General features: G+C 41.6%; 1 protein-coding gene across 11 annotated transcripts in view; it reads right to left on the reverse strand.

Moving 5' to 3' along the window:
• LOC113406875 (zinc finger MIZ domain-containing protein 1) overlaps window positions 1–26,409 on the reverse strand; it is a 500,854-nt gene that overhangs the window by 421,971 nt on the left and 52,474 nt on the right. For 10 of the 11 annotated variants that reach the window (XM_026653694.1, XM_026653703.1, XM_026653695.1 and 7 more), the window contains exon 2: window positions 4,282–4,403. The gene's annotated coding sequence lies outside the window, so the exon portion shown is untranslated. The remainder of the gene's footprint in view (window positions 1–4,281; window positions 4,404–26,409) is intronic. The other variant, XM_026653693.1, reaches the window with a different exon arrangement.

A 26,409-nucleotide genomic window follows, 5' to 3' on the forward strand; every position in this document is an offset into this window, starting at 1 on the left:
CTTATATGGTATAACAAGACTTGGCAGAATTTGATTTTTTTTAAATATAATTTTACATTATCAATTTTTATTTTAAGCATTTTTTCCAATTTTTATCAATTTAAATTTTCAAAGCTGTGCAGAATTATGGGGGAAGGGGTCAGCCAATGGTTATTTAATGACAGTGGACACTGATGAGATTCAAGATGTTAAAGCTTTGTAACAATTAAAATGTAACAGATGGTCAGCATCACATGTCAAAATATACAAAATAAATATTCTTAAATGGTTAAAAAAATACTCAGGCAGCATTTTTTTTACTTTGAGTATCTGTAAATTTTGATTACTATTGATGGAAATATTTTTTCGTTGGTTTGTGTATGGAAAGTGAAATCGACATTTACTGATATTTACCAATAAAAATCTAATCCTTCCAAGCATAGGCATAACTAGCGCTTAAAGAGAGCTCTTCAGGCAGAAGGAAATGCAAGCCTCCATGAAGCGCTCCTCCTCCCATCCAAGGAGTGCTGCTGAAGGATTACAGGGTCAATGTGTAGAAAGGCCCCAATTCAGCAAATCATTTAAGCATGTGCTTAAGTCCATCCCTATTCATCAAAGTACTTAAGCACAAGCATGTGCTTAAAATTTAGCATAACTTAAAGTTAAGCATGCACTTAAGTGGTGATGTACTGTTTAATCAGGACTTAAGGCTTGTGTGAAGATTAGGTCTCCAGAGACTGGAACCCCTGGAAACACAAGCTCTGCCGTTAATTCATTGGGACTCAGAAGTCTGACTCCTGGATGGGTTCTGGATAGCTTCATAGCTTTGACACTGGATATGTTTGCTGTACTAGAAATCCTAACTCAAAACCTATCTTAAAAGCTTTCTAAAAAAAAAAAAAAAAAAAAAAAAAAAAAAGACATTAAGCAAATATCCTGTTGAAACACTGCTCAAAGTCTTGAAAACTATTAACTTGATTTATGTGTGAAAAGAGAAATACAAACAGAGTAAGCTTACCACCAGTAGATAAGCTATTACAGACATTGCTTAACATACCACAGCGTCACCCACCTGAAATATGTTAGCTAGAAGCTGTATCACCTTTTCTCTGGAGATGGGTTAGGAGAGAGGGAAAAAATAAAATAAAGAGATGACTTTGCTCCAATCTTGAAAGCACTTTTTTCTTATTGTTATTCTAAGTGTGTCAGTTATGAACAGGGTCTCATCTTTGTATATGATTTATACTTTCTAGGAGCAAAAAATCTTTGCCCAAGTTTAATTGACGAAAAGACAAAAAAGGTAACTCCACGTATAGCAATGAAACAACAAACATGAAACTTCAGCAAATGTTTGGCTACTTAACAATCAGACATTCCCTTCTTCCCCACCCCCTGAAAAAATACTTCAAAGTCCAGCAAGAATATCTTTCCTTCTTCCCTCCTTCCCCCGCCGTCCAAAAGGTTTCAGCCCAACAAACTTGGAAGAATTTCCTTTTGCTTTGTTTCCAAAATATCACTACCATGTCCCACCTCTTCTCCTAAAGCTTTTCACCCCAAGGGATACAGACTGGGTGATAGCATTTGATAGCAGACTGCTGCTTAAATACCATACATAAGCAGACAGTTAAAAACACATGCTGCACTAAGGTACTGTCAAGGGGCTTAACAATGTACATTTCCTGGAGTTTGACACATGGAAGCAGTTGGAAAAGGACATCACCCAAAACCAGCATGATCTCCCCAGACCTCTGGCATGTTGGTCAGGTGAAGAATAAAGAAAAGAGGGGCATATAGGGACAAGGGGCTTTAGGTCTAAGCTCCTGGCGTAAGCAACAGCTGAGGAGGGGGAAGAAATCTCTGACTTGTTACAGTAATGTGAGCCAGCAATAGGAAGAGAGGGGGTTATCCAAGGAAAAACCCAGTACTATGCTGAGGTAATAGAGGCACAGACCGAGTACCCTGGCCTAAGAGAAATGGCAATAGTCCCGAAGCAGGGCCTTCACAGGAAGAGACTGGGAATATAGGGTAAATGCAAAGTTTTCAGTGAAAAAATATAATTGATTAAAACAAAACAAAACACAAACAGAAAACCCCCCACAAGGCTAATGAGCAGAGTCCCACCAAAAAAACCCTCCACAACCCTGTGAGGTTTGGGTTTACAGGTTTACATTAACCCAGTTCCTGCGAGTTTGGGGGTCTGAAAGAACCCAGAGACTGTAAGCAACCTCAGCTGGAACTGCCAGGTTTTGCAGTGGCTTTTGCCCAGAACTCCAGGTCAGAACAGGCTTGCAAATCTCAGTCAATTTGCTCCAAGTTCTGGGGTTGAAATGAACATATCCCACAGCTCTAATAAAGAATCTATCTGGGGGAAAGTGGATTTAGGGATTGTGAGGTGGCTTCTGCTAGCCTTTCTTCCCTATCAACTCCCTCTTACCTGTATGGCTAATTCAGGGAATACATGCCTGAAGTAGTCAGGAGATTCCCATGATTTGTCTGGCAGCCAGGGAGAAAGGTTATCAGCCATTTTTAAACAAGATGTAGAGAGCCAAGCCAGCTGGGTAGTTGGTGCCATTTTTCATAGGTGAGAAAGGGAGGAGTGAAACGTACCTTTCTACAGTAATAAGGATTAGTGGTCTGGGAGTCTAGCACTCCTCCCTCGTTAAAAGATAGGAGACAAAGTGATAGACAGGTAATTACCTAGAAGGAGCCCTAGGGAAATTCCAGGAGACTCCATTAGAATGCTTCAACTGGTCTGTAGGTTTCTGCTTGTCTCTTAGTATCAATTGAAGCTCCCCAGAAAGAGTAACCCGAAAGGTCCATTGCTTTGTTTCAGAAATGGTCACCCAATAGGGGCCCTTCTAATAAAGGATTTGCTTTCTTCCCCACTATCAGCAGCACGGTGGCAAATATGGGACAGAACTGCTCCAGGCAGATTTGCGTACCTGCAGTTTGTCATTTGGTCAGCAAGTTATACCTTGCGGTATCTGCACTTAGTCTGAGGTTTTACATTTTGCATCAAACAGTCTATGGGACTGTTGTCCATGGGTGCCCCTGAATCACAGGGCGAATGATTCATTTAGGAATCAGTTATCGTAGGATACAGAGAGCTAAAGAATGAACAATGGGCTTTCCAAAGGAGCCTAAAGGAATTAGGTGCTCAAATCAACTTGGCTCTCAATGGAACTTGGCCACTTAACTCTCTTAGCATCACCTGAAAGTCTCAGCAGGAAGTAACAACATTTAAAAACATGTTCTAAGATAGGTTCATCTAAAATGCTTGTAAGGATAGAAACTGCTTTGCAATCATTAACTTGCAGGGCACTGTGGACATGGAATATAAACCATATTCCATATAAACGATATTCCAAGAAATGGAAAGATGAGTGAGGATTACATAAGGTCACGCCATCATCTATGGCCATGGAATTTATTACATAGAGGCTCACACATACCATATTCTGGCACTTCTGCCTGGAACTAGAAGCATTTAAATACATGAAAAACAAGTTCAGTTGGAAGGAAGCATAGTGTAGAAAATAGGGCACTGGATTTGGACTTAGGAAACCTGGGTTCAATTCTTGGCTCTGCCACCAGTCTCCTGTGTAACCTTTGGCAAGTCACATCCACCCATGCCTCACTTTCCTCATATGTAAAAAAAGGATATTGATACTGATTCCGTTTGTAAAGCGTTTTGACATCTACTGATAAAAATTGCTATGTAAGATCTAGGTATTACTATTATTACACAATCTTTTCCAAATCTCAAGGAAAGATGTGATTCAAATGCAGAATTATTCAAATGTAGGTCATTTTACCTGAACTGGTATTTTGCCCAATGGGAGGCCTTTCTCCCCTGGTATTGTTGTTCCATCATTTTGATGGAACAAGAGATTGTAAATGACCACAGAGGACCTGAGGTGGAGGGCAGGGGCCCAGGAACTAAGCTAATGCAGATAAATCATCATTCCACCAATGCACTGGTCATTTTTTTAAAAAATTATGTTTTCTACTAACATTTTAAGCAAACCTTTTCCTGCAGTTGCTCAAAATGAGCTCTCTGTCCTACACATAGAAATAGGCACAGGACAGGACTGTATGCATGAATGAACATACACAGAAGCCTCTCTTTGCATGAGTACATTGAAGAGGATGGAAAACCATCCTCATCAACTTGGAGATGATCTAAGAAAATAAAAATTCCACATTGACAAGCTTATTCTAACTTTACCCTCCCCTCCTTTCCCACCTGCTCCAAAAGAGGTTTAACAGGCAAGACACCTAAAGCAGGCAGATAACAATTACCTTTTACCTCTCTGAAGAGGCCGCCGCCAATTAGCACATTCCTGGAGCTTCTAATTCAGGCAAGAAAAAAAAAGGGGGGGTGAGCTGGGATTGATGTCTCAGTCTGTAACACACAGTATTTCCTAAGAGAGAGAAAAAACAGAAAAGGGGAAGGTAAATATCAGCTTTCTTGTACTTTGAAGGTGCAGCAGATTACAGCAACTCCTTAGTCCCTCCCCATTTCTCCAGCCCCAAAATAGCCATCCATGGCTGTACTGATTTGCTGATCATGTCAAGGTCCAGAAATGTGTTGGCCAAATCAACTGCTAATAAAAAAAAAAAAAAAAGAGAAAGAAATGAGAAAAAAAAAAAAAAAAAAAAAAAAAAAAAAAAAAGAGCATGGATTGATCTGAACTGTCAGATATCTTATCCAAACCAAATGTTTTCCAGGGGTCGGGGTGGGAAGACTCTAAAGAGCAAGATACTGATCCTAAAATAACCTACAACAGGATAATTGCAAGGGAGATGCTAAAATATACCCGAGTATTCGTTCAAATGAATTTGCCTCAGTCACAATCAGGCCCATTTCTGTAAAACATTCATATTAGCTGCTTTTACTGGCAAAACAACAGTGGAGAATTTTAAAGTCACATGCCCAAGTATGCGTACACATGCATGCGTGCACACACACAGACATTTAAAAATCACACATACAAATGCTTGTGTGCTCATCCTATCAAAGAACATTAATACCAACACGTGACGTATCTGAATAACCACTACCCCAATTTTAAATATTTTTATTTTTTATTTTCATTCCAGTGTATACAAACACCAAGGAACTCCTAACCCAGGTTACATTCTTTAACAAATACTTTAAAATACAATCCAAAAAGATGAGGCACAAACCAACAACCCTTCTCCAGACTGAGGTACAAACCAACAACCCTTCTCCAGACTGAAGAAGCCAGTTCACAAAACAGAAACTTTCCCAACTCAGCTCCCACAATAGCTTAATCCCTCCCCTCAGAGGAATCTCTGGCCCCATCTGCCACAACTGGATGTCCAAGGAAGAAACACACCCCTGACCGACACAAGTTTCCCCAAGAAAGGCGCTGGTGTGGACAGCGCTATGTGGGCAGGAGAGGCTCTCCTGCCAACACAGCTACCACTGCTCATTGTGAGTGGTTTAATTATGCTGGCGGGAGAGCTCTCTCCCGCTGGCATAGAGCAGCTACACAGGAGACCTTACAGCGGCTGTCCGTAGTGCAGACATAGCCTTAGGCACGCTTAGCATAACCCTTAGCTGAAAGAGAAACTTAGGACAAGGAACCCAATGCTCAGCCTCAGCCTCCACTACCTAATAAGCTTCTCACAGAGTTTCACTCATTTCTGTTACCCCAGTCAGGACTAACTTGCCCTCCCCCTCCACATACCACTGTCAGAAAAAGAGGTGTTTACAGCCTGTTCCATTCCTTCCCCCACAGCTACCACCAATGTTAGGGAGTACTCAAAGGTGTCTCATATTTCATGGTCCTCTTCCTCTCACTGGTGGCTAGCCCCAAATGAAAGGCAAACAAGTTGGGGGGGGGGGAATAAAAGAGATACATAGGAAGTAAATTTGCCTGATTAATATATTTGAGGAAATGGACAGGGCCGGCTCTGGCTTTTTTGCCGCCTGCGGGGGGGGGGAGGGCGGCCGGAGCCCCCAGGGGGAGGGCGGCAAGCCCTGGCGGGGGCTCCGCTCTCCCCCCGGTAGCCAAGGGGGAGGACGCCGGGGGGGGAGGGCGGCGAGGGCCCGGCTCCCCCCCCCGGTGGCCAGAGCGCAGGGGGCAGGGCAGCGAGAGGGCGGCGAGCCCGCTCTCCCCCCAGCGGCCGGGGGGAGGGCGGCCAGAGCGCCAGGGGGAGGGCGGCGAGCCCGGCTGTGGCCCCGCTCTCCCCGGGGGCCGGAGCGCCGCGCCGCCCCCCTCCAGGTGCCGCCCCAAGCACAAGCTTGGTGGGCTGGTGCCTGGAGCCGGCCCTGGAAATGGCAAACTGCTTTCTGCCCTTCTCTGACTGAGGGTTTATTTAAAGAATTGTCCCTGAAAAATCTGAGTATGAATTGTCTGAACACAGAAGAAACTAAGATTACCCTTCTCCCCAAAAAGAAAAAACAAATGCATCTAATACCAAACAGTGACGAATTGTGCCACTTGATCTCGCTAAAGAGGTGATTTTTATCTGATGCTGGGGAAGCTAACAGGGAGAAAAGGGAAGGCAACCCCATCATAAGGAAATCTGTTCTTAAAACCATTCAATGCACAGTACAGTTTCTCCAATTCCAAAAGGCCGCCGCTTCTGCATCTGCCAGGGGGACTTAACCTCCACTCTTCACCCTTTTCTACCTGATAGGCAGACTTAAAGCTGCAAAGATAATTCTGACCAGCTTCCCCTCTAGATACGTGATGGCCTAAAAAAGAATTCACAAAGTAACAACAATAGTGTAAATAAACAATGAAAACCTCAACAAAGATCCTGGAGGAAAAGACACAGAGACTGCACGTAACAGGAGTGAGAGAGATAAAATACAAAAAAGATCAGTGGCACAAAATGTCTCCTGTTCAGCTCTGCTACATCTGCCCATTGAAGTACCCAGACAAAATAAACCAGTGATCCAGAATGATAGATCCTAAGATACAAAAGAATCATCTATCTTAAAAAAAAACCCTAACGGCAGACTCTCCCACATAGTAGAAAAGCACAATTATATACAGTTTCCCTATTTGCATCTCCTCTACACATCAGGTACCACGGCTGTTTGCACTAAATTGCCTTTAACCAATTTCAGATAATAAGTAGAGTACTCAAAATATGACACTTTTTCATGCAAAGGGGAGTAGGCTTAGAGCCCTGATTGTGGAGAACTGAAAAGAAATGACCCTCAATGAACTGGTTGTGACATATGTACTTCCTGAGGCAATGCACTAATCAATATTTACTGACAGACTCACCACAGACCATGTCGGGAAAGACAGCAAAAGAAATACACACACTTATTTTGCATTCATCAGTGATACAAATCAAATACATCCGTCTTTCCTTTTTAATTATTAAATCAAAGACACGCTTTAGGCAGCATTATGATGAAAAGTCTGTACGGATGATTATAAAAACCACAGACACCAGTCAGGTGGAGCCAGTTAGGAGTCGCTATACTAGTTAAATGTCATATGTTTTAAATACATATTATATATAAAAATCATACACATAGTTTCACTCTCCTAAAACAGAACAGGGACTTGAACCTGGGTCTTCTACATCCCCAGTAAGTATCCTAACCACTCAGCTACTGGCTATTCTGGATTAAGGGGTGCGGGCATCTCTTGCTTTCACAATTCCATCCTGGTCCCGAGAAACCTTTCCTGATGAATGTTTCCCCTAAACTCACCCTTTTGCAGGAAAAGCTTTGGGTTGGCATTTTCAACAAAAACAGTTTTCTCAAACATTTCCTGACCAGTTCTAGTCACAAGCCTCACTGAGGGCCAGAGCCAGGACTCAACAATCACTGCTCTTACAGAGATAGTTGTAGTCCTCTTCCCACCATGAACAAAAAGAGAATTGGGACCTACGGAAAAGCAAAACATCTGCAAAGCTCTCTCATTATCCTCCCTTGCCATAATGCTTACAAAAGAAAGGGAGTTCTGTGTAGTACTTCTTTTTATAAACATCATATTCCCCTCAGGTTATCTGTGGTATTAACTTGCCTAAATGCCAGGAGCCCAGGCACTGGCAAGTGAGGCACAGCCAAACCAAGAATTCCCAAAAGCTATAAAATACATTTTGCATATTCTTTTTTATTTCATTGATAAATATATACAGATTTAAGGACAAATTGTCACTAGGCTTAAATGTCATAACTCACTCTTTCCAGTGGTGAAACACAATGCCAGAAACTTTGAAGAACATAGTGCCACGTGAGACTCAAATCTTGGCATACCTAATAGTGCCTCAAGAAGTTGCCTTGTTACCATGGCAATTTAACAACGCCCAGGAGTCACTTTATAATGGCGTTGCTGTGGTAACCACTGCTTGGTGAGGCCATGGCAGGTTTGTAGCAGCCCAGGATGCAGGAGGGTTGCGGGCATGGGGCCTACACCCTGCGCCTTTCTGGCCCCATGTGTGCGCGTGAGGAGCTGCCATTAAGCCCTGTGCCTGCCTTATGCTCTTCCTCCCACCCTCCCACTCTGGGCTGGGTAGCGGCTCCAGCTCCTGGGTTCACTTGCTGCTTCTTCACTGTAAATAAGGACAGCTTTTAGTAGCTATTCAATTAAACACTGTGTAGCCTATTTTGTGATTTATGCCTCGCCAGTCAAAAACTTCATGAGCAACCAGTGGCCAGGAGTTAAATCAAAAGGAGGCTGTAAAGAGAAATGAAACAATGGCAAAGACAAGGGTCCTTGAGGGAAACAATTTGGACAATACCCCGTCTGGCTCCATGCAGCCCAGAATGGATGACTCTTCCCAAGGGTGAGCCTAAGTAGTCTGCTGTACTCAGAGAAGTTGCTTCTCCCTGCCAGTTAGATGGAGTTAGATAAGCTGAGAGGAATTTACACCTTAAACTTTCTTTGCCAGGTGTTGTTAATATGACCCAAGAGGCGTTTTATTGTTTTTATCCTTTGCTCTACATGCTTTGTACCTTAGAGGAATGAATAAATGATGCTTTGTTTTGATGATGCTGTTTGTGTCACTGCATACTTAAGATATGCCTGCATTACAACAGCCACACTGGTACAGCTATGGTCATAGTGCCATAGCTGTACTGCCATAGTATAGACCAGGGGTTGGCAACCTTTCAGAAGTGGTGTGCCGAGTCTCCATTTATTCACTCTGATTTAAGGTTTTGCGTGCCAGTAATACATTTTAATGCTTTTAGAAGGTCTCTTTCTATAAGTCTATAATATATAACTAAACTATTGTTGTATGTAAAGTAAATAAAGGTTTTTAAAATGTTTAAGAAGCTTCGTTTAAAATTAAATTAAAATGCAGAGCCCCCGGACCAGTGGCCAGGACCTGGACAGTGTGAGTGCCACTGAAAATCAGCTTGCGTGCCGCCTTTGGCACGCGTGCCATAGATTGCCTACCCCTGGTATAGACGCGTCCTCTGTTGACAGAAGGGGTTTTCCTGACGCAGTAGTTAACCCATTTCTCTGAAAGGTGATGCTTAGGTTGAAAGAAGAATTTTTCCATCAACCTAGCTAGGTCTACAGTGTGGGTTAGGTTGATCTAACTAGGCTACACATGGCGTGACATTTTTCACAGCCCTGAGCGATGTAAATCTAGACATTAGACTAGGCCTTATTACTGTCACAGGCTCCTGAAGGTAAATTATTACAGGTGGCAAAACCAAGTTGGGCCTGTGTTATTAACTCGGCTGGAAACTGGGTGGCTGCAGCCCAGATATCCAGTCAGAGTGGCTGGACTAGAGTGGTTCCATCCAGTGAGGTGCAGGAAGCCAGGCTAGTCACATAAGAGCTGCATTCCAGAGGTACTAAAGCGATCTAAGGCACAGTTCATCCTGTAACCATGAAACGTGACTCCCCCATGTCTGTCTGCAACTGTTATCACTAGTCTTCTACTTCCAGCGTGAACTCTGGGGGGCAGAAATCATCTTCTTGTTCTGTGTTTGTACAGCGCCTACCACAATGGAGTGTTGGTATATACACACAAACTACAACATAGTCTGAGAATACAGAAATGGAGAACAGAGGACATTCAGTACTGACACAGAAACTTCAATATTCATTGTAATCAACAGTAACTGATCCTAATTGAAGGGAAGATCCACATATTCACAACACAAGCTTTCTCACAAGATCTGTTGATAAATTCATCAAGGATTTATTCCAATAATTTTGCCATATCTAACTTTTAATAAATATAAGCCTACAGCCACATGCAGCGTGAGCTGAGGTTTCATTAGATCTCAGCCTAAGCAAGATAATTTTAGGTAAACACTAAGGCCATGGGAGCACTGTTCTACTGCAGGTGCCATACATATCCCACCCATTTCTTATCATTCAAAAATCCCACCGTGCTTGCAAGAGTAGGAGTATTAACCCTGGTAGTTCTGCCAATATCCATTCCAGACAGCTATAGCATTCTGCCTACCTAAGCCGTCCAAATCACAGTTCAGGGGGGAAAACAACGAGGAGTCCTTGTGGCACCTTAGAGACTAATACATTTATTTGGGCATATCTCTAAGGTGCCACAAGGACTCCTCGTTGTTTTTGCTGACACAGACTAACACGGCTACCACTCAGAAACAATTCAGGGGGAAGTTATTCCTCATCATTTCCTGACCAAGACTGATCACCTATCCCTCATCCCCCTTTCTCTCTCTCTCTCTCTCTCTCTCTGACTGACACACACACACCACACACTCAGTGCCAGGGCTTTGGGAGGAGAAGAGATGATTTGGGTAACTGCTCTGTTAAAAGTGATTTGGTTTATAATCTGGTTTTGTTTCTTGATTATTTAAGACCATGCCCAAAAATTTATTATTTGTGTTACAGTAATACCTAGAGAAATCAACTAAAATCAGAGCTCCATTGTATTAATGCTGAACATATACATAGTAAGAGAAAGTCCCTGATCCAAAGAGCTTACAAGGTAAGTAGGCAAGACAAAGAAAGTATTATCACCATTTTACTGATGGGAAAGTGAGGGAGAGAGAGATTAAGGCTATGTCTTCAATAGCACTTTTGTCAGTCAGGGGAGTGAAAAAGTAACAAAAAAACGCCACTGACTGACATAAGTTACACTGACAGAAGTGCCGGTGTGGATAGAACTATGTCGGTAAGAGATACTCTCCCGTCGACATAGCTACCGCCGCTCATTGGGGGTAGTTTAATTATGCCGACAGAGAGGTCTCTCCTGCTGGCATAGAGTGGCTACACAGGAGATCTTACAGCGGCACAGCTGCATCGGTATAGCTATGCTGCCGTAAGATCTCTAGTGTAGACATTGCCTCAATGACTTGCCCAACAGCACATAGGATGTTTATAACCCAAATCCCAGACCAGTGCTTTAATCACAAGACCATCCTTCATCTCAGACACTCTTTCCTATCATTTTTCTTGTTCTGCTTTCCCCCCTCTCCCTTAGAAATGAGAAACAACAGATCTGGTTTTATCTTTTTTTTTCCTGGAGGACTTCTTGAGGGTCTCAGATGTGTACTCAAATGGACAAAGATTGAATTTTTAGCAAAGATATCCCTTCTCCAAGTGATCAATAAGCACTGGAGTTAAACAGGCGCTAAAAAAAAGGGAAAAAACCTAAGAATTTTACACAGAGTAAGTAAAAATCCCTTCCCTTTTACTGCTTATCTTTCAGCTTCTTCACCTAGAAGACCCAATAAAATTATTACTTCACTAGTCACCACAGAGCCTTCCAGGGTAGATGAGGCCATAGGCGCCGACTCCGTGGGTGTTCGGGGGCTGGAACACCCTCGGAAAAAAAACAGTGGGTGCTCAGCACCCGCCAGCAGCCCCGCCGATCAGCTCCTTCCCCTCCCTCCCAGCGCCTCTCACCCGCATTGATCAGCTGTTCAGCAGTGTGCAGGAGGTGGAGAGAGGGAGGGAGAGGAGGGGGGGCAGGAAGAGGCAGAGTGGGGGTGGGGCCTGGGTGGAGCAGGGGTCAAGTAACCCCCGGGAACACTGAAAGTTGGTGCCTCTGGACGAAACCAAAAAGTTTCTAACTGTAAAAAATCAAGAAAGAAAGAAAAAAAGACACTAGGAGGGAGGGGACACATGATGAAGTGGTAAAAAGTGCATGAACTTTTCCCCAAATGCATACCCTGTCACAAAGAGCAGCAGCCATTTCACAAGCACCAGCCAGCTAAGCGTCTTACTACGAAACCACACACACAGCTCTGTGCTGTATGCAGAGTTGGTTCCATAGGACAGTTGTCTGACTTGTCTCCAGCCACTATTCTCTCCTACTTCCATGGCTGTCTACACTGCAGACACCTTTTTTACATTATAAGGCTAGTACACATTCACATGTCTCCGATTACGGGATCTTCACTTTCTGGAGCATGTTCCCTCGCTGCTGATTAAAACGGATGGTGTATTTATTTTAAAATCACTGTCCTAGTCTCTCCTTATTTTCTAAACCCTACAGTTTGGAATAGGTGTTTCCAAACATAAAAGCTCCACTACAAATATCTGTGCAAACAGAAAAGTTGCAAAAATATTTATAGAAATGAAAACAAAGGGTAGGAGCATGGTCAGATGAGTCATGAGGATTTCATTAATAACGTTTTCCCATAATCTGACCGGCTCCAGTGAACACACAGGTTTGCCCGCTAGTAGAAATCTATAAGCCACTTTAAACTTCATCTGTATGAAAGGTACTAAATAAAAAGTATTACATTTTTTTAATAATAATGGTTTGAATTGAGTAAGTTCTGGGTGTAGTAAATATCCTTCTACCATTTTATTTAGGGCATTTGAAGAAGTAGGAGTGCTTTTTACTAGGGCTGGGCTGTAAATTGTTTTCCTATCCCAGGAACAAATGTTCAAGATGACAAAGATTTTTCCCATCCTGAATGGGGATGAAAAGTCAAATCAACAACTCAACAACTTCCACAAACCAAAAATTCAAACAAAAATTTGGTTTACATCTCTCAACTGTTCTTTTTATTTTAATAATTAAAAGTTGTTTCAAACCTAAAACAGAACTTTTCATTTTGAAAGCATCAAAACAACATCACCATTTCAATTTTTTTCAAAACTGGAAATTTGTTAACACTGCAGAAAGTTTCAATTTTGTTCAACCAGCATTTTTTGACAGAAAAACATTTCATTAAAAGATTCCCAACCAGCTCCATTGCTTACATCGTTAAAGGTTTATTTTGGTCATTTTCATGTTATACCTATATATACTTCCCCCAAATACACCCTAAGAACTATTGTCTCTTTCTTAAATGTATTCTAACTTGGAAAAAGACAAGAAAACCATTTGTCAACGTGAAACAAAGTTTAATACTTATACTCATATTCATACACACACATTTATATAACAAACATTAAAATTTACCATCCCAGGCACTAAGTTTACTCACACAGCCTTTAACCACAATGACCAACAAGAAGAAAGCAAATTACATTGGACTATTTCATCAATGTAATTTATACATCCGGGGCAAGTAGAATTTTGCAGTGTGTGTATATTTTATACACAAGGCCTGGAGGACCAAATCTAGCAAGGTGCCAAGTGCCTTCCACTCCAAAAGATGACTATGGATGAAGACACTCAGCACTTCATAGGACTGGTGCCTTCCAGAGAAGCAGAGACCCAGTTATATCAGTCCAAATATCTATTTTCCCCTCTCTTTAATTCAGGGTTGCCACCTTTCTAAGTGCTGGTAACCCAGAGGCCCCGCCCCCTTCTCTGCCTCTTGCCCCAAGATCCCGCCCCCATCGCTCCCCTCCTTCCCCCCCGTCAGTCGCTTGCTGGATTGTCTCAAGGAGCCTGTCTGCAGGTAGGAGAGGGCGGGTGCAGGTTAATGACCTGGTGCTTCCCCCTACCCTGCGGTAACCAGACTTTTGGTTTGGGTGCCATTTAGGGTTGTCAAGTCCACTTTTCAACTGGACTTTCCAGTCAAAAACTGGGCACCTGGCAACCCTAAATGGCACCCGGACACAGAAGCCAAAACCTGGACTGTCTGGGTAAAAACTGGACAGGTGGCAACCCTACTTTAATTCCTGATTTGCAGTTTTCGGTACCAGGCTAAGGCAAATGATCCCAAGAGTTACATCTAGAAGTAATCCCCTCTCTTTGTTTCTTGTTTTTATAAATGAATTTGATTATTGGATGCAGATAAATCTAGTCAAATAACATTTCTGTGTGACTTGAGCCCTGGGTTAGAATAGAAAAGGCAGTAATGTCAGGCACATGGATACACTCTTTAGAGTGGCGTTCTCTTGGGGATCCCTGTTAGTTACACCATGTCAGGCTCCTATGCTTTCCATTATCGATGGGCAGCATGCTAACATGACAGCAGACATGGGTTCTTATTTAGCTTTGAAACGGTTTTCAGCGATTCAGCAAACCAGCTATCTTGCTACAACAGAACTAAAGGATACTGAAAAACCAGAACCATTTGTTTCAAGAGAAATGCCTCTACCTCATGTCCCCATTTTTTTTTTAATTAAAAAGGGAAAAGCTCTAGCTCCTCAAAACAACATTTGTGAAGCTTGAATCATTTAACCTGCGAAACCCAAGCCTGTAAAATGGGTGCTATTTCTTAAAAACCATACAGTAAGTGCATTAAATTATTGATAGCCATTAAACAAGAAAAAAATTAAACAGCTCTCAGCTTTTATCAATCATTAATGCAGTTTCCAGAGCATCTCACTGGGTAGCTATCACATAGCACAGTGCAAAGACTACAAATCCTGAAGGCATGAATTTGTTCACCGTGAATGGAGAAGAAAAAAGAGTTCTGTTGGGAGGGGCTGAAGCAGATAGGGGAAAGGGAGATTTTTGTTGTTAGCAATACAGGGAAGTGGATGATTTCATAGAGTGGTAACAAGCTATCCACCTCCCCTCATTTAAGGTCCAATGTGTAAGGTGGCAGGCACCCTCCACTCTTATTATCCTCAGTGGGAGTGGGTGCTGAAGGCACTTGGTATCTTCCAGGAAGCATTCAGTAACTTAGAGGATCAGGCCCTTTGCTCTCTAGTTCAAATCTAATCTATCTCAGTAGCAACCAGGGGTGAAATCCTGAGCCCACTGACTTCAGTGAGGCCAAGATTTCACCACACACTGATAACTAACTAGCTGGCAGCTAATGTAAAATGGGTTGTTCACAAAGCCAAGCCACCCCCACCAATAACAACTGGTAGTCTCAGCACAAAAGCCAAGGGCTGATCTGCATGCAGACTGATCTCTTTTCCATATATGAACCCTCCGTGGTCAAGGCTGCAGCCTACATCTGAACAGAAAAAACTTCAAGGGATCCACCATCCATCAGAGAATGTAGGTGGGTCTAAGCTGAAATACTATGCAAAACTGTGTCCCTTTCACTAACATTTTGTTTGAGGGGAAAACCAACATTTTTGGAACAAAAGGTTTTGATTTTTGTTTGGAAATTACTATTAATAAAAACCACATTTTGATCCACCCAAAATCAACTTTTTTCTCTGAATTTTCTTCTGGATAATTTTTCAGGTTTCATTTCTAATCAGAACAAAGACAAATTTCTAAATCTTTCATGAAATGCAATTTCCATCATCTGCACAGCTCTAGTTGTGATATACGGGCCAGGCAGTGATGTTAAGCCTGCAATGCCATGGCCCACGTTGTGAATAAAAAGGAAGACTTCAATATTCCACTGTCAGCCTCCCATCTTTCAACCAGCACTAAATCCACTGAAGTTCTTTCTTTTAAAAATTCAGTAAATTAAAGCAATTAAGAACTACATACAGGCTAGATCCACTAATGCGCATTATTGTTTGTGAGCCTCTGTTCCCATTATCCAGAACCCAAGTAGAAATTACTGCCAGGAAAGATTCCTGATGATCAGAATGCTGCATTGTACACATCAGCGTAAAAACTGAAGTAGAACATTTCTCTCCATGTAAAAAAGATAATTTAGATGTTACAATAGAACTATGCTTAAACACACACGATTTAAGTCTCTATTTGCTCCCAAACCTAAATCCTAAGAAGTTTTTTGTTGAAAGCAATTAAAGAAAGCAGAGTCAAGCAATGAAATGGTGCCAAATATTGATATCCAACTAGCCAGGAAAAGCTGCTGTCATAACAAAACATTTTGTACAATGTTTGTTTACAATCAAAAGCTGTCATCAAAAAAAACCCCACCAAACATGTTTTTTTCAAATTGGTGCAGGAATGCATCAAACTTCTTTAAAATTTCTCTTTCCAAACCAGCTTATGACTCGTATGATAACGAGTCTCATGGAAAGTAATACAATAATATTGGTAAAATGAAAAGATATGACAATGTTGAATTATTGATTTTATCCTGCATCACAAGCACCCATTTGCAATCAATTTCAGTACAATATTTCATCCTCATCTCTACACTCTTAACTATAAGAGTAATAACTCAGATTATTAACATAACAGGCGACAACCGCAAGCTTTCACACTGAGACAGGCACCAGTGTCAACCTCAGAGTAATGCACTAGCCTATCCTCAGGCCATAAGCAGTATACCACAATGCTAGCTAACAGCAAAGATAAGGAGGATAAAAATCAGGGTGGGTCCAACAATTCACTGTGCTTGTAACAGCTCCATGGCATGCATGCCAACAACACTGCAGTTAAATCACACACAAGCTGAGCAATCAAGCTGAACAAGGGACATTATGGGTGGCTATATTCCTGCCATCCCAGGCCTTGCCTCCTAGACCTATGTAATGAAATCAACAGGGCTTGCCTGTCTAGAAAGGTATCTTTTTGTCCTGAAAAAAAAAAAGGAGTCTGGTGGCACCTTTGCAGCTCATGAAGTCATTTGTTTAAAATGGACAGCCCCTGAAGCTGTGGCACTATTTACACCTTCATGTCTATGTACTTCAGGTATGTGAATTTAGACATTTTGCATTACTCTTCTTTGGATACAAATACATTTAATTTACTGGAAGCAGAGGAGCAAATTATTAAACAAGTCCTGGGGTCTTCAGAGGGATGGGGGACACCTCATGTTCCTACCACGAGCCAATACAATAGACAGCACAGTATTCCATGTACCTTCTCATACATTACCCATTACTTTGATCCATAACAGGAGAGGGCTTTCTGGTCCCATTAATTTGTAGCATTCTATATGTAACCCATCATAGCTCATCTGTATTTAAGTTTCACTGAGAATGCATGGTTCATCATTATTTGAATACATCTGACTCATTAGGATAAGCTTCTTGCACCTATTTTTTTCTCAATTTCATGTGCTTAGGTTTATCAGATTTGTTATATTAGATCTTTAAAGTTACGACAAGAAGTAACATAATTGATCACCATCTCCTCTGTTTGCTCTTATGCTTTTGTCTTGTATATGGTACTGTTTAAATGCTGTTATCTATCGCTAGCATTTAAGTGCCTTAAAAACTGCTTTAATATTCCAACATGACCCCAAATAAGTGATACTGATCTGCACAGGTATGCCATGGGGAAGCCTACCAACCTCTACCAGTTCATCTACAGGAGATGGTACATTTAGTATATGGGGAGTTTTCCATCATAATGTTTTCTGAATGGAAATTGCAATTTCTGGAAAATTTAGGTTTTCCCCACAGGAAAATTTTCCATTTGGAAAATCAAAACATTTTCGTTTTGGGTTAGCGCAACAATGAACTGTAGCTGCTTGAGCTGCTGTATAATGCCTCATGGGAGCTGTAGTAGCTCAGGCCTCCATTTTTCTCTATAGGCTGAGTTCCTCTAGATTAGAATAGGGGCATGAGGCATCCAAACTACAACTCACATCAGGCACTGAGGCAGTTCAATGGATAGAGAACAGATGAATGTCGAACCAAAGTAAAATAAAATTTCTTGATCTGAGAACATTAACACAATCTGTTTCAATGGGCAATGTCTACATGAAATGTTTAGACATTTCCTAATACGTATTTTTCAGAACTTTCCATTCCACAAAAGAAACGGATACTTTGCATTTTCACCCCAATTCAGGTCAAAAACAACATTTTGAAATATCGGTTTCCTGTAGTACAGAAATTCCAATTTTCAACCAGCTATAGTGCTAAGGTTAAATATATTATCACTGGAGCCCATGCCCACTCTCCCTGTTTCACAGAATACACATTCAAAGAGACCACAGCTCCACTCCATTCTACGCTATATTTGAGATTTCCCCTAGTATTCCTCCTTCATATCTTAAAGCAGCTCTCGTGGAGAGGAGACATAGCCAACAGCCACAAAAAGTTCAATTCTCCAAGAAAAAACATAATATGAAAATGATCTTCAGCATCTACAGTTACCTTTGCTAGGATAAATGGGAAGGGTGCTCTGTGAAAGAATAAATGAAGGCAATGAAGTCCTCATGCTTTAGGGTATAAGCAGATCAGAAAGAATTCATACCCTGTTCCATTATGACGTTGCACAGTTAGCTGCACTATCGTGGGTCCACATCTGGCATTGGCCTCTTTCAGAGAGAGTGTACCCATCTACCTTTGGACTTCTCTCATATGGCTGTACCAAAAAAGCGTTGGTTTTCCAGAATCTGATCCCTTGACAAGAAAGTCTTAGAATAATGAGGCCACTCATTTGAGCAAACAATTACCAACCCATTGCTAATTTGAAACTTAAAGTAAAGTGTCCTTTTCATAAGTCATTTGCTGATAAATAAAACTGGTCTGAACACCTGGGGGAAGTTACAAGCATAAGAGACAAAATTTCATTATCTGTAAACAAAGATCATTTGGCAAGAGCATCCCCACTATCAAGGACTTGTAATGGTATTGTCATTTCAAAACATTTCATGTGCAACGGAGGAGAGCTGTTTAAAATCTATGGGTCAGTTCTGGTTTTGCAAAATCATAATCAGGGCAATTCTGCTCCGGATCCTATTTTACCTGAGGGCATGGCTACACTCGAAACTCCAAAGCACTGCCGCGGGAGCGCTCCCGCAGCAGCGCTTTGAAGTGCGAGTGTGGTCGCGGCGCCAGCACTGGGAGAGAGCTCTCCCAGAGCTGCAGGTACTCCACCTCCCCGAGGGGATTAGATTACAACACTGGGGCACTGTTTACAGTGGTGCTTTACAGCGCTGTAACTTGCTGTGCTCAGGGGGGTGTTTTTTCACACCCCTGAGTGAGAAAGTTGCAGCGCTGTAAAGCGCCAGTGCAGCCATAGCCTGAGACTCTCTTAAAAGTCACAGGGTGGTGCTGGCAAAGAGAGAAGAGGATCCTGCCAATGGGTCCAGTTGCATTTCTTTGCGATATATAGGGAAATTAACTTTGACCAGCTCTCTCAATTTTCTAATCATTTCAAGAGTCTGGAGATGTTAAAAATGTGGTGACCTTGAAAGCTAAGGGGAGACACCCTAGCCTACTCATTATCCTAAGTGTATTAAAACAAATTACCACCTTCAAAGAAAGTACTATGACTAACAATGCTTCACTTATATAACTTCCCCCTCATCCTTTCTACATTACACAGGTATATTGAAGAGCTCAGTGTGTTAAAATACTTGTTTATATTCTGTAACGAAGACCTGCACGTTTAAATAAAAATAGTCATGTGTTCCTTGCAGTCTCAATATTTCTATAAAATACTGTTGGCCCTTTTTCTAATAGTAGTATCCCTTTCTGACACCAGCATCTTGTCCTGCCAAACAGCAGCAGATGGTCAGGGCCTTGCTGGCTGGCTTCCCAATGGAGGAGAAATTATCAATTCATAGTCTGAGTATATTCTTAATGTAACTTATTTTATTATTACATATGCACCAGTTCTGGAACAGCAGCAATCACTACAGCACACAGGTAATCCCTTCTCTCAGGATTCTCTCCCAAACACCAATGCCTGGTTCCTAAAGTGTAAATAAATAAATTAATGGAGATATCCTATCTCCTAGAACTGGAAGTGACCTTGAAAGGTCATTGAGTCCAGCCCCCTGCCTTCACTAGCAGGACCAAGCACTGATTTTGCCCCAGATCCCTAAGTGGCCCCCTCAAGGATTGAACTCACAACCCTGGGTTTAGCAGGCCAATACTCAAACCACTGAGCTATCCCTCCCCCCCTCAAGAACAGTCTCAAGAACAGACTCTAATTAGAGACCAGGCAGAGAGTAAACTCTCCTGTTCCCACTGCTCCTCCTTCCAGTAACTACAGCCTCTACACAGAAATTTGCATTACCTAAAACACCACCACTCTGTCTTGTCTTCCCGGTGCATGCGCAAAAAACAGTGCCGCCTGACGATGCCGGCCATAACTCACTTTTATGAATTAAGTTGTTTTCAATTTTTCTAAAATGGAAATATTTTCACATTATCCTATTTAACTTTGGAGCAGGGATAAATTTCAAGTAAGGAATATTCAGATGGAATTTGGCAATTTTGGATTTGGATATATATTTGTAAATGTGTGGGGGGAAATCACTTGGCAAGCTGTATTACTTACGGTATATTAGCATGTCCCTTAGAGATTGATGATAACCGAAATTTGCATTAGAGATAAAACAGGTGAATGGTTTCCATTTTGTTAAATTGTATCCAAAAGAATAATTCTGACCTCCGTGTTCACTTATATTTATATTGGGATTTTATGTCTTTCCAAAAGCTTCATATGGAGGAATAAGAAATATTTCTAGAACCTGAAATATAGAACTATTCCTAGAAATTTAATATTTTTTAAAAGATTACTAACATTATTATTTGATAAATAATTTAACACACATTAAATTTGTAATCAACTGAAAGCAACAGAACTGATGTTTCAAGGAGATTAGTCCTGCTGGGGTTTCTCAAAAATACTATCGGGAAAGGCTGCAGTGAGGAGAGGAAGTTAAGGACCAAAAGAGAAATAGCCAGCTCCCAGTAGATTAATAAAATCCAGAGGTAGGCTACATGCAAAAAGCATTACAAAGCAAGGCCCTGATGCTGTAAATAAAATCATGCAGCTGGATCCTGACTTCAGTGGGGCTTTGTGTGGTTTGATTGGGGCCGAAGGGCCTGCTCCTGCATCTCTTACCCATAGGTTAGTCCTTTCTTTTTTGCATCAATGGGAATACTCATGCAAATATGAGCTGCAGGATTGTGCCCTTGGAGTCTGAGCAAATCCAAAAACAAACCCATTGAGTTTCTCTGAAGCACGCATGTTTTTTTTTCCAACCAGCCACCACAGCTCTTCTGCACTAGCCTTTCCCCTATATACCTTATCATTCCACTCTTCTTGTAGTAGCAACAATTGAGTGCTATAGGGTAGACAGGGCTCTGGGGTTTTACTAGTGTCAATTAGGCCTGCTCTGAGCAGTGTTAGATAACATGATGTTAAAAGGGCTTCCCCACTGGTCACAGGAGCCCCTCTACTCTAGCACTCTGATAGTGGCAGTAACAATAGGGACATTTTGTAGGGGGGGAAAGACTAGTGTAGATACAGAGTAAGATGTTCAAAAGCACTTGAGACTTGAAAACCTAAATTCCAAGTCGTTTAGGCATTTTTGAAAGTTTCACCAGTAGCCCATATTTCTTGTCTGCCTTCCCCCCACCCCTTACTCTTTTAAAACCTGCCAGGATAAGGTATTAGGACAAACTATACCCTTCATTTAATCAACAGTCATTGCTTGCTAAAACTACCCTTTTTTTTTTTAAATGTGAATTTTAACAGCCACTCTGAGGGAGAATTTCCCATCACGGTGTGGTGTGTATGTAAAGCTTCAGAGCAGATTGTTCCATGACAATGGATTTGCAAAGCAAGAATGGAGGGATTATTTGATTCGGCTCCTAGTCAAGTGGCCAATTCCTTCAGCAATCAATACTAATCAACGGGCTGGCACCTTGCAAGAGAAATCAGACAGTATTTGAATCCTTCCTGTGGCAGGGAGCAGCTCTCTGAGTAAACCTTAACCTTCTATACAGATACTTCACTGCAATTAAAGAAAATTGATTTTACTTAGGACTGTTTAAAAAAAAACTGAATCCAAGGAGAACTCTATATTATGCCTATGGAAGGTATTTCTTGCTCAGCACCTCCAATCTATATTTTTATGTTAAAACATATAGCCAACTAATGGCATCTATTTCTAACTGGCAATTTGGTTTCACAAATGAAACCTTGAGGTGACTGCAGAGGGAAAAATTCTGGAAATGTACTGTTTAAAAAATATGTATCTTACATTAGAAATACTAGGGATTTTAATCTCTTCTATGGTTTTCCTGGGGAGTCAGATGTGGACAGTACAGCTCTGTCAGTTCATAAGGAAAGGAGAGTGCTGAATCTTCAGCAATTGCTTCTCCTCTCCCGCCCCCCCCCCCCACGTTTGTAGGGTGATTCAGTTAAACTGGTATTTTAAAATACCCAAACCACAGCTTTAAAGTAAAAAATGCCATCTCTCATGTAAATAGATTTCATTTCCTTGGGATCATGCTATGTTATCATAACCCCATTAGTGATCCACTATGCCAAAGAATCTCCCAGGTTAGGCAATACCCAAGAATAAAGATTTGCAAGTTGTTCCTTATGTAATTAAGAAGTGAAGAGAGGCACAAATCCATTTTTCCCCTTTACAGGTCACTTACAAAACTGTCGCAATTATTAAGTTATCCTTCGCATAGCTAAAATCATAATGACTGAACCACACTGGAAGAGTCATACAATTGAGAGGCAGGCTGTCTATGCAGCATTCTCTCCTCCTCACTTCCCACCCCTAATCCAGCGAACACATTACTTTCATGAGTACGATATACAGAGCCGTCCCTTGGGTAGGGCGAATTGGGGCGACCGCATTCTCTCCTCCCCACCCCCAATCCCCCGCTCTGGGCCCCACGCTTTGGGGGGCCCCGCAGGCCGGTGCAATTGGCCGGCGCAGTCGGTCCCGGAAGAGACCAATCCATCACTTCCGCCCCGGGTACTGCGCCCCCCTAAGGACAGCCCTGACCATATACCATCATGTACGTAATTATTAGAACAAGAAATGAGGTTTTTACCCACGAAAGCTTATGCCCAAATAAATCTGTTAGTCTTTAAGGTGCCACCAGACTCCTTGTTGTTTTTGTAGATACAGACTAACACGGCTACCCCCTGATACTTGACGTAATTATTAGAGTACATGACCTTACTTCGGATAACAGGACTTTTTAGCTAATTGAGATCATATTGCATGGCCAAACGAAGTAAAAAGCACTAAAATTTGGGATTATTAAAAAAACCGGTTAAAGAAAAAATGACTGGTTTTACTAAAAAATCAAAAGCATTTCAGGCACACATTTAAGTTGAGGCTCTAAACACTAGTTCAGCTTCTGTTCTTTACAATGCACCATCACTAATCTGATAGTACTCATAATATTCAAATGTCATACCCTATTCTTCTTCAGCCACACAGAATACTACCGGTAACCTCATTCCCACCATTCTCTCTACAACGCTCATTATGCTGTAATACAAATAGTCTCTAAAACAATGTATCAAATCTCTTAATTATATATAATGAAATTTAAAATATAGCTATGGAATATCTCTCTTTATTTGCATGCCCTCTCCATATAGTCAGACTTGTTTATGTAGAGTAGAGTAAACATTTTAGAGGAGACTGAGTTACAGTTTTTCCACTAGGCAACAATGATTAAAACTTGAATATTTCATACTGGTGGATCACATCACCAGGTCTCTAGGGACTCGAGCAATTTGAATTGGCATAAACTAATGTTTCCCCTATCTGCTGCAGCTTGTATAATGAGTTGTGTTCCAGCCTTGCCAATCATCTCCCTGAACACAGACATCCTCTGCAGCTTGATAGCCTAACCCTCCCCTCACCAGCGCTGGGAAGGCTGTGCTTTCACAAACAGAAACGGCTGTTTCTGTTTCTCACAACCAAAGCATAAGCACTTTGAACCTTTCACCTGAGCCTCCTGTGCACTTCCTCAAAGCTTTTCCAGCTTCAGCTCCACAATGCAAGGACAGAGAGAAAGAAGCCATAGCTGAAATCCCCTGCCTCCTTTCAGTTTTACCTTCTTAAATCACTGAATACACAATTTAGACAATTTCAATACAGATAACAAGGTTTAGCTTCGCTCCTCTCTAAAACACCCGCCTGCTGGGTTTTTCGTGGGAGAAGGCTCCACTGAACAAGCCCCTAGAAATGTAACACTGATCTCAAAACACTAGTCTATTCCCCCGCTGAAATAGGTTTACCTCACTAGAAAGGGAGGAAGCAAGCTGCCATGCACAGATTAGAGGGGTTGAGCAATAGGTAATGACTAGAGAGCTGTGTCAAACTGTGGTTACAGCAACTTTTTCTTTTTTGGTGTGTGTGGGTTCACACACCGAAGTTTCACTTTGAGTTTACTGTTTGAGTGAACCTGAACTTCAACCAAAATTCAGCTGAGAAAACCAGTTGGGTTTGAGACACAAATATTTTCCTCCTGGCACCCACAGAGAAGGATTTCTTCCGAAGGGTATGAGAAATCCTGGGAAACCAGGCCTAATTTCAGGTTAATAACCAAACCATGCGAGTTGGAGTTGTTTTGGAGTTTTGTTTCAGAAAGATGCACAACTGAGCATTTAGACTAACTAGAGCTAACAGATGTTAAATCAGACACTGCTAAAGTGAGTCAATTCCTTCTTCCCCTCCCAAAATATGACACCTGGCCTGTGAGGTATGGCCAGGGAAAAACACCTTGCAAAATCAGACCAGATCTATTGCATTTACACAGTTAACCAGTAGTCACACAACACACCTTGTTTCTATATGGGCTAAAGTAGCAGAGACAGACACTGCAAAAGTATCTACATTTGACTTTCTGGAAGTCTCCCACAGTTCATAAGCTACTACTGCTAACATAGATAGGGTCCGGCATTTTTACCACTGTCAGTTAACCGTGCTCAGAGCTAGCATAAGCAACACGGTGTTAAAAATTCTGACAGCCACCTCACCCCGGTGAGTGCTCTCCCCTTTATTACCATCAGTGGAACTACACTGATGGGAGACTTAAAATAAAAGAAGCAAGTTTATGCAGAGACCCAGAATGCAGTGATGATGAGATGGAATGTAAACATGCAGACATATAATATAGACAGGGCACTTACCAGTATGGCACTGTGTGGCATGTAGGCACTCCGATAAGCGGTCTCTTGGGACCCAATCCAGCTGCCATTGAAATCAAAGGAAGTCTTTCCATTGACTTCAATGGGAGCTGGATCAGGCCCTGGAAACTCCAAACTCAGTATGTAAACTGCCAGAAGTTTAATTTTATTAAATCTACACAAAAGAAAAAGGATACCTACAATTAAAACCACCAGAAAACACCTAGCAAGAGAATTAGAAGCCTTGCTCTTTTACACCAACTCCCAATATCACAAATGCAAACCGCTGTCCATCATGCCACTGATTCCAACCCTGCCCCCCCCCCCCCCCCCCCACACAGCCATCCTGACTGCTCCTACTCCACCAGAGTCAGGTAAGAGGAAGAATTTGGGTTGTCCCAAATGACTTTCCCAGGAGGCTTAGCTCCACAAATGAACTTTATTTTCATTTCTTCATTACTGAACCACTTTTGAGCCCATCTTCAGATCATGCTTTTGAAAAGATTCTTCTCTTTTGACATCTTTTCAGAAGGTGAAAAAAACCAACAAACTAAAGCAGTACCACTCTTGGGAGAACCTCTAGAAACCTAAATAAAACAAAAATCCTCAACCGGCGCATGTAACCCAAGTCCTGCACCTACACTTTTCGTTTTCCCAAGTGCTAGTCTTTGAGTGAGTTTATAACAGCATTGGATAAGAAGAGTAAGAGGCATTATTCCAAAACATGGTTAGGGACTTTGTTCATACATTAACCATACCAGATCGCTCCTCAGGCATACCTAAAGCAGATTATTTTAATTATTATATATATTGCAGTATTACCCACACATCTCAACTGAGATCAGGGCCTTGCTGGACTGGGCACTAAAATACCATGGTGTATAAAGAGATTTGTTTTTTTAATTTCAAAATCAGATTTTTTTTTTTTTTGGTACACACTGCTAGTTCCTTTGTTTCTATTTTTGAGTATAAAATTTTTAACATGGAGGTTTTGTTCTTGTTTCTCTAATCAAGCCTCATTATTAACAGAATTTCTGACTTAACAGTTTCCACTAAGAAGTTTCACACTCAACATGTTCATCTATGCTGAAAAGGGCAAGTGCAATGCCTCATTAGCATCCTTACTGCAAGAAGATCATAAACTCTAAACTCATAAGCAAAAAGCCTGGACTATATTTGCAACAAACACCACCTTCCAATATATTGAACTGCCACATGTCAAGAAAGCTGAAATGCTACAATCTCTTCCATCAGGGTTTCCATCTGGAGGTCAATGGGATTGGTGCTCAAATCAATTTGGGCCTGCGTACAAAGAAGTGCACAATAACTTTGCAAGTTTATTGAAAATCTAAATAGCTTTTCACTGTTAATGCTAAAGCATTTCTGTTT

The sequence above is a fragment of the Terrapene carolina genome, unplaced genomic scaffold, assembly GCF_002925995.2.
Source record: "Terrapene carolina triunguis isolate 2854851 unplaced genomic scaffold, T_m_triunguis-2.0 Scaffold147, whole genome shotgun sequence".
NCBI classification, from domain to species: domain Eukaryota; kingdom Metazoa; phylum Chordata; order Testudines; family Emydidae; genus Terrapene; species Terrapene triunguis.